Source organism: Onychomys torridus, chromosome 6 (genome assembly GCF_903995425.1).
Source record: "Onychomys torridus chromosome 6, mOncTor1.1, whole genome shotgun sequence".
NCBI lineage: Eukaryota > Metazoa > Chordata > Mammalia > Rodentia > Cricetidae > Onychomys > Onychomys torridus.
In genome coordinates this window covers 86,970,415-86,986,134 of record NC_050448.1, presented here as the reverse complement: position 1 = coordinate 86,986,134, position 15,720 = coordinate 86,970,415, and positions in this window count along the sequence as shown.

The following is a 15,720-nucleotide window of genomic DNA, read 5'->3' as shown; positions in this document are numbered from 1 at the left end:
CCAAGAAGCTTCTTCTTGCAGAAGAGTCTAAATTTACAAAGAGATCCACAACTGGACATTGTGCAGAGATTGAGAGGTTTTGAAGTACTCAGTCCAATATGACTGTCTTTATCAGACCCATCCCTGCAAGGTTCAGGGATCTGCAGAGAGTTAGAAAGGCCGTAAGAGCCTGGGATGATGGATGACTCCAAGAAAACTACATTTTCCAGACACAGCAGGACATATGAACTCACAGATACTAAGATAGCATACAGAAAACCTTCATAGTTTCAAACCAACCAAAATTCCAGCACTGAGGGATTAGATACAGACCCCCACCCCTGAACAAGAAGCCATTTGAACTTGATACTTACTATGAAAGTGAAAATCAATTTTTCAATATTGTCTCCAATATCATTCATGCTCCAGGCACATCCTATGCCTAAGACTAGTTAAGCAACACAAAATGGACTAAATGATATTTTTGTGGGCATTTTGTTTTGTGTTGGTAAATTGTTTGTCTCATTGGGTTTCTTTATTATTATTATTATTATTAATTACTATTATTATTATTATTATTATTATTATTATTATTTACCTGTTCAGATTCTGTTGTTGTTGTTGTTGCTGTTTTGCTGTTTTTCCTGAGAGTTTTTTTTTTAGAGAGATAGAGAAAATATGAAGTTGGGTAGAGAGTGAGGTATAGAGTTTGTGGAGGGGACAAAAATGATAAAAATATATTGTTTGAACAAAATTTAAAATTTTAATTAAAAATGTTAAAAGACAATGGGGGTACAGTTGCTCTAGCATGAAGTATTCTAAGAGACTGTTGGTGCATATTTAAATTACTGCCCATAGATACTTTATATAAGTGGACATCATAATAACTTCTTCCACAGACCTCTACTGGAAAAGAGATCTTGTTATTAACTTGTATTCATAACTTCTATTTCATTTCCTAGATAAACTTCTCCAAAAGCTAAGAATCCCATCTTCATCACTTCCCAAAAGATGAAACAAACATACAAATCCTCTGTTTTCTGTAAGAAAAGAGTAAACACAGAATAATCTGATAAATTAAAAAAAAAAAAAACTACTTTGAAATTAAAACCAAAGTCATTCTGAAAATCAAAGAATCAAGGTAATGCTGTTGTGTGTTACTCTAGATTATATACGGTAATTAACACATTGGACTGGGAAAAAGTTAACTGGTAAACTAACAGAGGAGTTGGATGTGAGATTTCTAAAATACAATCAGGGATTAACCTCTAGTGAAGTGATAAATTACAAAATGAGAAAAAATCTAGGAAATAGAGCCTATGATAAGAAAATACCCGACAAATGGTAGCAAAAGTATCAAACTAAAATGGTCTGTTGTGCATGTGTTTATTCACTTGAGTATAAACACTCTTATTCATGACAGGGAGTGAGGATTACAAATTACCAACCCAAGAATGAGACACTATTTCAAGTGGTATGGATTATATGCCCAGTGCATTCCCCACACCATCCATCAGTTTTCACCTTAGCCTCTACCTTGTCTAATTCTTTCTATATTTTATTTCACATGGCAACGCTTTGTTGATCATGTACATAAGTGAATTTCTCTGCATTGTGTAGATTACATTATTTTATTCTGAAATTTTGAGGCTTTCTTCTATAACCAGAGAGTATGGAAGTCATATTCCATTATGATTCCATTCTGCTGCTCTGGGAGAAGTCCAAGACAGAAGACATTGAGATTTGCTGTCACATGACAGCTCAGCTATGCTTGCTGCACCGTCAACATTTCCTTCTGGTTTAACATCAAGTGGCTGAAACAGACTTAAGCCAGTTTTTTCTGTGCTGGCTGCTGAGCCAAAGGGACAGGAAATCATTACATGGAAAACATTTCTAGCAAAGGTCACTTTAATAGAAAATTACATCAATCACCTTGAAGGAAAAAAGTTTCAATTGATGCTATATGTCTGTGGGATAACACCCATTTCAGTTTCTGTCTTGGATTTTTAAAAGTTATTCTAACTTTTTGGGAAAGAAACACATTAAAAATTAACAATGCCTTCAACAGTGATTTCGATCATTTGCAAAAGAAGAGATGGTTATTAGCTTTTTCCTGTTAGAAGATAAGTGGTTACCTACTTAGAAGGGAAAGAGATATATTTTTTAATGTTCTCTAAATGGAAAAACAAATCTTTCTGACAAATAACAGTCGTTTGCTTACTAAGCATTCTTGTTTACATGGTTGATATTTGATAGAAGCAAATCAGTTTTAATTTTTTTCTAAAATAAGGCCTTGTCTATAGCCAATTGGGCACCAACTCAGATAAGTTTACTAAAAATGACCTTGACGTTTGATTCTCCTACTTTCCTTCTACTGAGTGCTAAGATTAAAGACATGAGCTAACCGTGCCTAGCTTATGTAGTGTTAAAGATCAAACCCATTCTTTATGCATACTTAGAAAACACTCTGCTCACTGAGTTACACTCCTCCCATTGTTTTTCACATCTTAAAATTACTGATAAAATTTGTTTTTCAAGGATATGCTAGTCATTTCCTATAGGAAGATGACTGGCAAAGAGAAAAAGAAATACATAATAGCATGGGTAAGAAAGAAGAAGAAGGAAGTTTGAAATAAGTTACATAAATGAAAATTTACAAGTGTTCTAGTTTTCCCTCAACCTGCTAAAAATTCTTCCTAGACTCTTTTGGCCTGACATGTTCACAGTTCAAGCCAGACCCCTTCCCCTCTCATCTTCCTAGCAAGCCCCTCCCCACTTTTAAGGTGAGGACTTTTTTCTTCATTTTACATACCAATCAGTTTCCCCTCCTTCCTCTCCTCTCATCCTCTCCCCTGCCTCCCCACTTACACTACCATCCACTCCTTCTCCCTCTCCATTTAGATGAAGTAATGTCTTCCTTGGGAATCAACAAAGTATGACATATCAAGTTGAGGAAGGACCAAGATCCTCCTCCCTGAATCAAGGCTGAACAAGGAAGGCATCCCACCATAGGGAATAGGTTCCAAAGAGCCATCTCGTGCATCAGGGACAGGTCCTGGTCCCACTGCTAGGAGCCCCACAAAAGACTTTTACAACTGTCACCCAGATGCAGAGGACCTAGGGCAATCCCATGCCAGTAGCTCCCTAATGGTCCTCCAGAGTCCCGGAGCTCCCACAAGTTCAAGTCTCCACCTATCTTCAGCTGGAATCACAGAGCTTGGCCCAGTGTTTATCTGTAGATCTTTGCTTCTGCTGCCATCAGGTACTGCATGAAGGCTCTATGATGACAATCAGGATAGTCACCAATCTAATCACAGGGAAAAGCTACTTCAGTCACCCTCTATACTATTGCTAAGAGTCCTAGCTGTGGTCATCCTTGTGCTTTCCTGGGAACTTCACTGGCACCAGGCTTCTCCTCAAGCCTCCTCTGTCAAGATATCTCTTTTATTACTCTTCCCCTCCATCCTGCCATGAACTTGATCACCCTGATCTCTCATGTTCCCATCCCCACACCTCTATTCTCCCCTTCCCCACCCCAGTTTGCCCAGGAATTCTCATCTATTTCCTCTTCCCAGGGAGATCCATGCAGAGGTCTTGGAGTTTTCCTTGTTACCTAGCTTCTCTGAGGCTGAGGATTGTGCTCTGGTTATCCTTTGCTTTACATCTAATGTCCACTTATGAATGAGTACATACCATGTTTGTCTTTCCAGGTCTGGGTTATCTCACCCAGGATAATTTTTTTCTAGTTCCATCCATTCGCCTGCAAATTTCATGATATCACTGTCACGTAGATATACTATATTTTATTTATCCATTTTTCATTTGAAGGGCATCTAGGTTGTGTCCGGGTTCTGGCTATTATGAATAATTCTGCTATGAACATAGCTGAGCAAGCATCCTTGTGGTATGGTTGAACATCCTTTGGGTACGTGCTGAACTGTGATACTGCTGAGTACTGCAGTAGATAATTGATTCCCAATTATCTGAGAAATTGCTGTACTGATTTCCAAAGTTCAATGTTTTTACTAAAATTTGTATTTTTAATATTTGTAATATTCATGATATTTTCCAACTTTAAGAGCTCTGGGTGTTTCTTGCTCTCAGTCTACCTACATATGCTTGGTATCTGACACTTTCTTTCCTTTACAGAAAACTAGGCTAACACCTGTGAGCTAAAAGGCTGAGAAAACATTTGCCTGATCAAAGGAGTAATATCTACAGGTCTTCCTGAGGTCTTAAAGTGTGCTTTTTGGAGAATTGTCATGCACAGCACCTGAGAAGACCTCAGACATGTTTATAGATCTATAGTGGGTCAAAACCTGGAAGTGTGCATTGATCTGTATCCGGAACTCCTGTCAGAGGCACCACCCTGTTGGAATAAAAACAAAAAAATGTATCCTGCCTTCATCTTCTCTACACAATATTCCCAAGTTCCCAGATTTGTCAAAAATGAGGAAGGCTACTAATGACAACTACATTTTCTGGTGTTTGTGTGGGGTTTATTCTATAACTGTTTGTTAGGTCCATTTGACACATGATGCTAATTAAATCTGATGTTTCTGTTTAGTTTTTGCCCAGATGACCTGTCTACTAGAGAATGTTGGATATTGCATCACCTATGAGTCTGTGTCTTTAATTTCAGTAGAATGTTTTTGTTATAAAATTATGAGTACCAGAGTTTAGAGTACAATATTTCTCATTGTAATGTCTTCTTGGTTAAAATGAAGCATCCGTCTTTATGAATTCTCATTTAGTTCGTCTATTTTGCCATATATTAGAATAACACCACGGGCTTGCTTCCTGGTCCCATTTCCTTGACATAATTTTTCCAGTCTTTTACTTCCAAGTGAACCCTATCTTTTAAACTAAAATTAGCATCTTTTTGGGTATATACCCAAGAGTAATATTGCTGGGTCTTGAGGTAGTCTGATTCCCAATTTTCTGAGATATCGCCACACTGATTTCCAGAGTAGCTATAAAAGATTGCACTCTCACTAACAGTGGAGAAGTGTTCCTCTTTCTCCATATCCTCTCCAACATTAGCTGTCATCAGTGTTTTTTTTAATCTTATCCATTCTGACAGGTGTAAGATGGTACTTCAGAGTCACTTGATATACCCCAAAGATGTTCAACCACATCACAAGGTCATTTGCTCAACTATGTTTATAGCAGCACTATTGTTAATAACCAGAACCTGGAAACAGCCTAGATGCCCCTCAACCAAAGAACAGATAAAGAAGCTGTGGTACATTTACACAATGGATTATTATGCAATGGTAAAAAAGAAAGTGTCACCATGAAATTTGTAGGCAAATGGATGGAACTGGAAAAAAATTATCCTGAGTGAGGTAACCCAGACCCTGAAAGACAAACACAGAATGTACTTATTCATAAATGAATATAATATGAAAAGTAAAGTATAAACAGGCTACAATTCATAACCCCAGAGAAGCTAGGTAATGAGGAGTATACTAAGAGGGACATGCATGGATTGCCTCAGGAAGGGGAAAGGGTTAAAATCTACTGAGTAAACTGGGAGTGGGATGGGGGATGAGAACATGAGGATTTGAGATGGCCAAGTTGAGGAAGGAACAGCAAGGGAGAGCAATGAAAGAAATATTTTAACAAAGTGAGCCATTATGGGGTTAGGAAGAAACCTGGTATTAGGGAAATCCCCAAGGACCCACAAGGATGTCCCCAGATAAGACTCATAGCAGTGGTGGTCAGGGTACTTGAACTAGCCTTCCCCTGTATTCAGACTGATTATTACCATAATTGTCATCATAGAATCTACATCCAGTGACTGATGGAAGCAGATGCAGATACAAAGAGCCAAGCACTTGGCCAAGCTCCTGGAATTCAGTTGAAGAGAGGGAGGAGGGATTATATGAGAAAGGTTGGTCAAGATTATGATGGGCAAAAATACAAAGACAGATGTCCTGAACTAGTGGGAGCTCATGGACTCTAGACTGGCAGCTGGGGAGACTGCATGGGACTTCACTAGGCACTCTGAAAGAGGTTGACAGTTGTGTGGCTTGATCTGTTTGTGGTTCCCCTGGAAATGGGACCAGGACTTATCCAGGGTACATTATCTGGCTTTTTAGAGCCCATTACCTGTGGTGTGATGCTTTATCTAGCTTTGTTGCATGTGGGATAGCTTTTGCCCTGCCCCCACTTGTTATCCAAGCCTGTGTTGAAGACCTAAGGGATGTCTTACTGCCTATAAGGAGTGGCTGTGGGTGGGATGGGGGGAGGTGGGGAGAGTGTGTGAAGGGGAGAGAGGAAGAATAACGGTTGGTATGTGAAATGGGAAATTTTAAATAAATAAATAAATGAATGAATGAATGAATGAATGAATAAATAAATAAATAAATAAATAAATAAATAAATAAATAAATAAGAACTAAAAAAAAAAAAAACTAAAATGGATCTGGACAAGATACAGAGATCCCAGCCACTTCCTGAGACTGGGATCATACCCAGAGAGGCCTGCCCCTAGGTACTAGCCCAGGGAAACAGCCATTCCTGGGAAGTCCTGCCCAAATTGGCCCCAGTTTCTGCCCATCTGGCATGGCCCGCAGAAAAGGGTTTCCAAGACTGCAGGCAGACCCAGCAGTCTCTACACCCTGCCCCGACACCCATTTGCCTGAGACCCCAGCCACTTCCTGAGACTCAGAGACCAGCCTCCTGCTCCCATCCAGCCAGCACTCCCATCTGAACCAGAACTCCCATCTGGCCCAAAGCTTCCATCTGGACGAGAGAGACTTCCTGAATCTGTCAGCTCTGTCTGGACCAAGTGCTCTGATAAGACCAAGAATGAATAAAGGAGGAGATGGGCAGACATCAAGGTAGAAGTACATACAACAAAATAAAGAGCAATACAGCATCACCAGAACCTAGCCCTTCTCCAACAGCTAGACCTGAACATCACAGAATGGAGGAAATAGAATAAAACTATCTTATAAATAACATCATGAAGAAGCTAGAGCCTTATAAAGAAGAAATAAAAAATGAAGGGGAGGAACAGACAAACAAAAAATGGGAAGAATGCTATATAAAACTAGGGTAAAGAAAAATAAAGCAGAAGAAAACAATAAATCCCTGAAACAAAATCAGGAAAAAGATGAGGGAAAAAGTCCAAGATCTGAAAAGGGAAATAGAAAAAATGAAGACACAAGCAGAGGGAATGCTGGAAATACAAAATCTGAGAAAACAAACAGGAACTTCAGAGGCAAGTATAACCAACTGAATGCAAGAGATGGAAGAGAGGATCTCTGGTGTTGAAGATACAGTAGAAGAAATAGATTCATTTGTCAAAGAAAACACTAAAGCCAGTAAAGTCATGACCCAAAATATCCAAGAAATTGGGGACACCATGAAAAGACCAAACCTACAAATAATCGGGATAGAGGAAGGAGAAGAATACCAACTCAAAGGCACAGAAAATATATTTAACAAGATCATAGAAGAAAACTTTCCCAACTTAAAGAAGATACAAGAAGCCTATAGAACACCAAACAAACTAGATCCCCCCAAAAAAGTCCCCTTGCCACATAATAATTAAACAACTAAACCTACAGAATAAAGAAATAATATTAAGAGCAGCAAAGAAAAGAGGCCAAGTGACTTATAAAGGCAAACCAAACAGAATAACGCCCTATTCTCAATGGAGACTTTGAAAGCCAGAAGGACCTGGACAGATGTAATGATGACACTAAGAGACCATGGATGCCAGCCTAGACTAATATACCCAGCAAAACTTTCAATCATCATAGACAGAGTGAACAAGATATTCCAAGACAAACTCAGATTTAAACAATACTTATCCACAAATCCAGCCATACAGAAAGCACTAGAAGGAAAATTCCAACTTAAGGAAGTCAGATACACCGTCAAAAACACAGGAAATAGATAACACCACAGCAGTAAACCACAAAGAAGAGAAGTACACACACACTTCCACCAAAATAAAATAAAATAAAATAAAATAAAATAAAATAAAATAAAATAAAATAAAATGAAAATAACAGGAATGAACAATCACTGGTCATTAATATCCCTTAATATCTATGGGCTTAATTCACCTATAAAAAGACACAGGCTAACAGAATGGATATGAAAGCAGGACCCATCTTTCTGCCTCATACAAGAAACACACCTCAAATTCGAAGATAGACACTACCTAAGAATAAAAGGCTGGGAAAAGACTTTCCAATCAAATGGTCTTAAGAAGCAAGCTGGTGTAGCCATCCTAATATCCAGCAAAATAGACTTCAAACTAAAATCAATCAAAAGAGATCAAGAAGGACATTACATACTCATCTCAGGAAAGATCCACCAAGACGAAGTTTCAATTCTGAACATTTACGCCCCAAACACAAGAGCACCCACATATGTAAAAGAAACATTACTAAAGCTTATACAGCATATAAAACACCACACATTAATAGTCGGCGACTTCAACACCCCAATTTTACATCTGGACAGATGAGCCAAATTGAAACTTAATAGAGAAATAATGGACTTAACTGATGTTATGACTCAAATGGACTTAATGGATATCTATAGAACTTTCCATTCTAACAAAAAAGAATATACCATCTCAGCACCCCATGGAACCTTCTCTAAAATCAACCACATACTTGGCCACAAAGCAAATCTCAACAGATATAAAACAATTGAATAACCTCCTGTGTTCTATCAGACCACCATGGTTTAAAGTTAGATTTCAGCAACAAGAAAAACTACAGAAAACCTGCAATCTCATGGAAACTGAATAATGCTCAACTGAATCACCAATGGGTTAAGGAAGAAATAAAGAAAGAAATTAAAGACTTCCTAGAGATCAATGAAAATGAAGACACCACATACCCAAACTTATGGGATACTATGAAAGCAGGGCTAAGAGGGAAATTCATAGCACTAAATGCCCACATAAAAAAGTTGGAGAAATCTCACACTAGTGACTTAACAGCAAATCTGAAAGCTCTAGAACAAGAAGAAGCAAAGTCTCCCAGGAAGAATAGATGCCAGGAAATTATCAAACTGAGAGCTGAAATCAATAAAATAGAAACAAAAAGAACAATGAAAAAATTAATGAAACAAAGAGTTGGTTCTTTGAGAAAATCAACAAGATAGACAAGCCCTTATCTAAACTAACCAGAAGACAGAGGGAGAGCATCCAAATTAACAAAATCAGAAATGAAAAGGGGGACATAACAACAGACAATGAGGAAATCCAGAGAATCATCAGGTCATACTTCAAAAACCTCTACTCCACAAAACTGGAAAATCTAAAAGAAATGGATAATTTTCTGGATAGGTAACACATACCTAAGTTAAATCAGACCAGATAGACAATTTAAATTGTCTAATAACCCCTAAGGAAATAGAACTGGTCATTAAAAGTCTCCCAACCAAAAAAAGCCCTGGACCAGATGGTTTCAGTGCAGAATTCTAACAGATCTTCAAAGAAGACTTAATACCAATACTCTTTAAATTGTTCCACACAATAGAAGCAGAAGGAATATTATCAAACTCCTTCTATGAGGCTACAATTACCCTGATTACTAAACCAAACAAAGATGCAACAAAGAAAGAGAACTACAGACCGATCTCCCTCATGAATATTGAAACAAAAATACTCAATAAAATACTGGCAAACAGACTCCAAGAACACATCAAAACAATTATCCACCATGATCAAGTAGGCTTCATCCCAGGGATGCAAGGGTGGTTCAACATACGAAAGTCCGTCAATGTAATACACCATATAAACAAACTCAAAGAAAAAAACACATGATCATCTCACTAGATGCTGAAAAGGCATTTGACAAAATCCAGTATCCCTTTATCATAAAGGTCTTGGAGCAATCAGGAATACAGGGAACATACCTAAACATAATAAAGGGAATTTACAGCAAACTAACTGCCAACCTCAAATTAAATGGGGAGAAACTCAAAGCAAGTCCACTAAAATCAGGAGCAAGGCAAGGCTGTCCCCTCTCCCCATACTTATTCAATATAGTACTTGAAGTTATAGCCAGAGCAATAAGACAACATAAGGAGATTAAGGGAATACAAATTGGAAAGGAAAAAGTTAAGTTTTCCCTATTTGCAGATGACATGTTCCTATACATGAGTGACCCAAAAATTCAACCAAGGAACTGCTATAGCTTCTAACCACCATCAGCAACATAGCAGGATACAAGATCAACTCAAAAAATTCAGTAGCCCTCCTATGTACAATAGACAAACAGGCTGAGAAGGAAATCAGTGATGTATCACCCTTTACAATAGCCACAAATGATATAAAAATACCTTGGGGTAACTAAGTAAGCAAGTGAAGGACCTATATGACAAGAACTTTAAGTCCCTGAAAAAAGAAATTGAAGAAGATGTCAGAAAATGGAAATATCTCCCATGCTCATGGATAGGCAGGATTAGCATAGTAAAAATAGTGATCTTACCAAAAGCAATCTACAGATTCAATGCAATACCCATCAAAATACCAACATAATTCTTCACAGACCTGGAAAGCATAATACTCAACTTCTTATGGAAAAACAAAAACCCAGGATAGCCAAAAGAATCCTGTATAATAAAACAACCTCTGGAGGCATCATGATCCCCAACCTCAAGCTCTACTATAGAGCTACAGTAATAAAAACAGCTTTGTACTGGGATAAAAACCGACATGTGGACCAATGGAATCAAATTGAAGACTCTGACATTAATCTGCACACCTATGAACATATAATTTTTGACAATGAAGCCAAAACTGTACAATGGACAAAAGAAAGCATCTTCAACAAATGCTGCTGGCATAACTGGATGTCAATGTGTAGAAGGCTGCAAATAGATCCATATCTGTCACCATGCACAAAACTTAAGTCCAAGTGGATCAAAGACCTCAACATAAATCCAGTTACTCTGAACCTGATAGGAGAGAAAGTAGGAAGTAGTCTTGAATGCATTGGCATAGGAGATCACTTCCTAAATATAACACCAGTAGCACAGACACTGAGAGAAACAATCAATCAATGGGACCTCTTGTAGCATGAATCTTAAAGGTTCTTATTAATAAAATCAAACCTGAGGCCAGTTATTGGGGTGAATGCTGGAAGATCAGAGAAGCATAACAAGCCACAGCTATCTCACCTTGCTAGTTCCTCAGTTGATCCTGTTTCCTCAGGCTGGAAGCTTCTGAGTCCTCAGCCCAATGGCTCTCAGCTGAACTGTACTGCTACAAAGCCTGAATATTAAACCTGCCAAATGCTTATCTACCCAAAGTGCTTAACTAACTTAGTTCCTGGTCCTCATGCCTTATATAATCTTTCCCTTTCTGCCTCCACTCCCTGGGATTAAAGGTTGGATTTCTGGGATTAAAGGCGCGGGTCACCATGCTTATCTGTTTCTAAAGTGGCCTTGAACTCAGAGATCTACCTGGCTCTGCCTCCCAAATGCTGGAATTAAAGGCGTGCACCACCATCGCCCAACTTCTGCTATGGCTTACTCTTCCCATTTTCTAGCCACCATTTGTGACTCTGTATCTAGTGCCTGTCTGTTCTCTGACCCCAGATATGTTTATTTCGGGGAACACACAATATTTTGGGGAAACACATTAGCACAACCTCTTGAAATTGAGAAGCTTTTGTAGAGCAAAGGACACGGTCAACAAGACAAAGCAACAGCCTACAGAATGAGAAAGGTCTTCATTAACCCAACGTCTGACAGAGGGCTGATATCCAGAATATATAAAGAACTCCAGAAATTAGACATCAAAATGCCCAACAGTCCAAATAAGAAATGGGATATAGAACTAAACAGAAAATTCTCAACAGAGGAAGCTCAATTGGCTGAAAGACATTAAGGAATTGCTCAACATCCCTAATTATCAGGGAAATGCAAATCAAAATGACTCTGTGATACCACCTTACACCTGTCAGATTGGCTAAGATCAAAAACACAGAAGACAGCTTATTCTGGAGAGGATGTGGAGCAAGGGGAACTCTCCTCCACTGCTGGTGGGAATGCAAGCTTGTACAGCCACTTTGGAAATCAATATGGTGCTTCCTTACAAACTGGTATTTATAATAGTAGAATGCTACTATCAAAAGAATCTGTTCTAATAACCTTTAAGCCAAATACCCTATTAAGATATTATTTTTAATACAGTACCCTGTTCAAAAATGTAATTTGAGTCATTATGAAACAAAGCATAATGTAATCTATTTAGATTACAAGTGCACTTATTTAACAAATATCAAGGAAGCAATAAATTAGAATTTCAAAAGTCAAGTTTAAAATCATTAAAGAAGTATCCTCAATGTAAGAATTATGGAGTGGGTTAATTTCAGCAAAGCATACTTATCATTTTATGGTCAGGCAGTTATAAAGGGCTTGTGTATCATTCAAACTGAGCAACATATATAAAAGCCAATTTCTCTGCACAATTTTATTTTAGCTAAAAAGTCAATTTATCTCTCAATTTCCCAATTCTTTAGGGTGTGTAATAATTCACAAAAGTTCACAAATTAAGATTCTTCAAGCATGCGGCATATTCCATGGGCTATTAAAATATATATAAATGCTGTGAATAAAATACTACATAAAGCTGTGTAACTGATAATGTTAACATACAGATTTACTATGTGGATCCTTTCTATGATTTAAAGGTGCATTTAAGAACCTTAACTTTGTTAAATCTAAAAAAATCTTGAAAGCAAAATCTGTTACTCTAATTGTTTATTCGCATAGTACAAACAGCACAAGTCAGATACTCATTGTAATTAACTTAACCACTAATTACTAATCTCTTAGACCCTGTAAGCAAATTCTAAGTACTGCAAAGGTTCAGAAAGCAATCATGACTTCTGTTTGGTACATTCTTTTCATGTAATTTTTTTTCTTTAGTCTTCTCTCTTACAATACACTCCTCAGCCTCCCTATTTTCCCCTCCTTTCAGTTAAGTCCCCACTTCCCCCTTGCCAGATGCACCGTTCCTTTGTGCTGTTTCAGAAAAGAGCAGGCCTCCCAGGGATACTAACCAAACATGGCACAACAAGATGCAATAAGACTAGGCATAAACCCTCATATCAAGACTGGATGAGGCAGCACAGTGCGGGGAAAGGATATTAAGATTCCCTAAGCTTGGTACATGCTTGGAATTCTGTTACTTAAGGGGCTAGACTGGACGAGGATCATATGTCTGATGTTTACCTAGGCTTCAGGATGAGTTCAGGATCACCTTGAGCCACACAGTTTGAGTAACTTGAGAAACAGCAAAATGGCTCTCGTTTTCTGAAAATTCAATCTTTAATTTTAATGATACTATCAGGTTATTGAAAATCAATTCTTCTTAAATGTAATTAAAGTTGCATTATCACATATATCCACTTCAATATCTACCTATATCTTCATCTGTATCTATACTGCTCAAAGTATAAATCTCAGCACTTACAATGAAAGACTTTAACTAGACTGAAATATGTAATTGTTCTATATACTGTCAGGTATTGTCCTATATACAGGACTACAAAGGAGAATAACAAAATCTAAAGGGCTAGTGAGATGGCTCAGGGTTAAACGCCCTTGCCATGATTCTTAGTTAGGGTTTCTATTGTTTTGAAGAGACACCATGATCACAGCAATGATTATAAAGGAAAACATTTAACTGGGGCAGACTTACAGTTTCAGATGTTCAGTCCATTATCATCATGGCGAGAAGCATGGCAGCATGCAGGCAGACATGGTGCTGGAGAAGGAGCTGAGAGTGCTGCATTTTGATCCACAGGCAGCAGACGGAGACTGTGTGCCATACTGCGCATAGCTTGAGCAGATAAGGCTTTGAAATCTTCCTCCACAGTGACACACTTCCTCCAAAAGACCACACCTCCTAATAGTGCCAATGGCTACGGGCCAAGCATTAAAACACAAAAGGGTATGACATCATTCCTGTTCAAACCACCACATCAGGAAAGTCTGAAAACTTGAGTTAGATCACTACAACCAGTATAAGAAATTCAAACACAGTGGTGTGCATCTGTAATCCCAGCATGCCTGTGGAGATATGAGAGATGAAAACAGGAGAATCACAAGACACTTGGGAGGTACTTCTCAGTAGCATCAGAGCTACAGAAAAGGCAAGAGAGACTGCCTCAGAGGAGGACACAAATGACAAAAGTGTCCTCTGACCTCTGCATGCTATGACTCTCTCTCTCTCCCTCTCTCCCTCTCTCTCTCTCTCTCTCTCTCTCTCTCTCTCTCTCTCTCTCTCTCTCCACACACACACACACAATTGTAAATAAAAAGGAGCAAAGAAAAATAAACTCCAGACTGTAGTCTGAAGGAACTGATAAAAACTACATTTAATGAGTAAATATATTAACTTACTTAAAAATACTAAAAGCAGTTAGCTCCTGAACTATGGGCAAGAAAGTCATGAATAGATGATGATTATAATTATCTTGAATCTTTCTTTTTTTAAATGAGATTTGTTTTTTAACTTGAAAAGGGTTTTGGGAAAAATCAGATTCTTTGTGTGTTATTGACTCTCACTTCATGTACAAGCCTCGAATCTGCCCCTCACTGAGCTCCAGAATGCCATATCTGATATCTCTTTTCTTTTTTCTCACAAGATCTCAGCAGGGTCATGATAAACTAGTACTAGAAAAATCCAACTGTTCAGCAAGAGAAAGGCTCTACTAGACGTCATACACTCCAGTAAGGCTTGGGAATTCTTACAGCCCAGTTGTTTCTAGCATTCCTTCCCTAAAATTTGGGTGACTACTATGATGAATTTATAAAGAAACCAAGTTGAATCATTCAAGACAAGTGATGATAACATGACTGGCATGTGCTTTCGCTTATTCCCGAGGCTCCTCTGCAGTCTCCAGTCAGGGTTAACTGCTGATGATTTTTTTTTCTTTTGTATTCATCATTTTTCTCTGGCAGTTTCATACCTTTATTATTGGGACTTTCTTTTGTCCTGCTTAATTAAATGCTGACATGCTTCCAGTTGATTCTGCAGTCTGCTGAGGTAGTTGCATAATTCGCCATCTAAGTAAAGAGCTCCTCATTGACTTAGCTCTCGAGATCAGCTCTCTGGCAGGCAGTGTATATGCAACAGTTCTGTTGGAGTGACTTCACTGTGACAAAAACACAAACAAAAACCAGACAAATGCTGGTGAGAGTAGGCTATCCTCTCTTTCAAATGGAACCTTCATTCTTGGATTTGGGACTTCCGTGGATTCTCTGTAACTCACTAGGCATTGAGAGCTCAGTGCCATTGTTACACAGAGTCACCTGCTACAGCAAGAAGAAAGTTGGAGTCTTTAGGTGACACTGACAGACCCAAAGCATCACCCTTACCTTCTGTGAAGTCCTGAGAAAGGGCTCCATGTCACAAGCAAATGGGTACTTTTCTGCATGACAATAATCACACCATTTCCCACCAGGGAAGTCTGTCCTCTAGGAAGGCAACATGGCATGGCAGCACATTTCTGTAAGATCCACAGAAGAGAAACATTTCTGAAAGTAATAAAAAAGGGAGGCTAGCCTTGTCTTGTCTTGTCTTTCCTTCCTTCCTTCCTTCCTTCCTTCCTTCCTTCCTTCTTTCTTTCTTTCTTTCTTCCTTTCTTTCTTTCTTTTTTGTTTTTGTTTTTGTTTTTGTTTTTTTAAACTTGCATGTTCCATGCATCCTGCCTTCACTGAAGCAGATAACCAAAGCTGGGACACAAG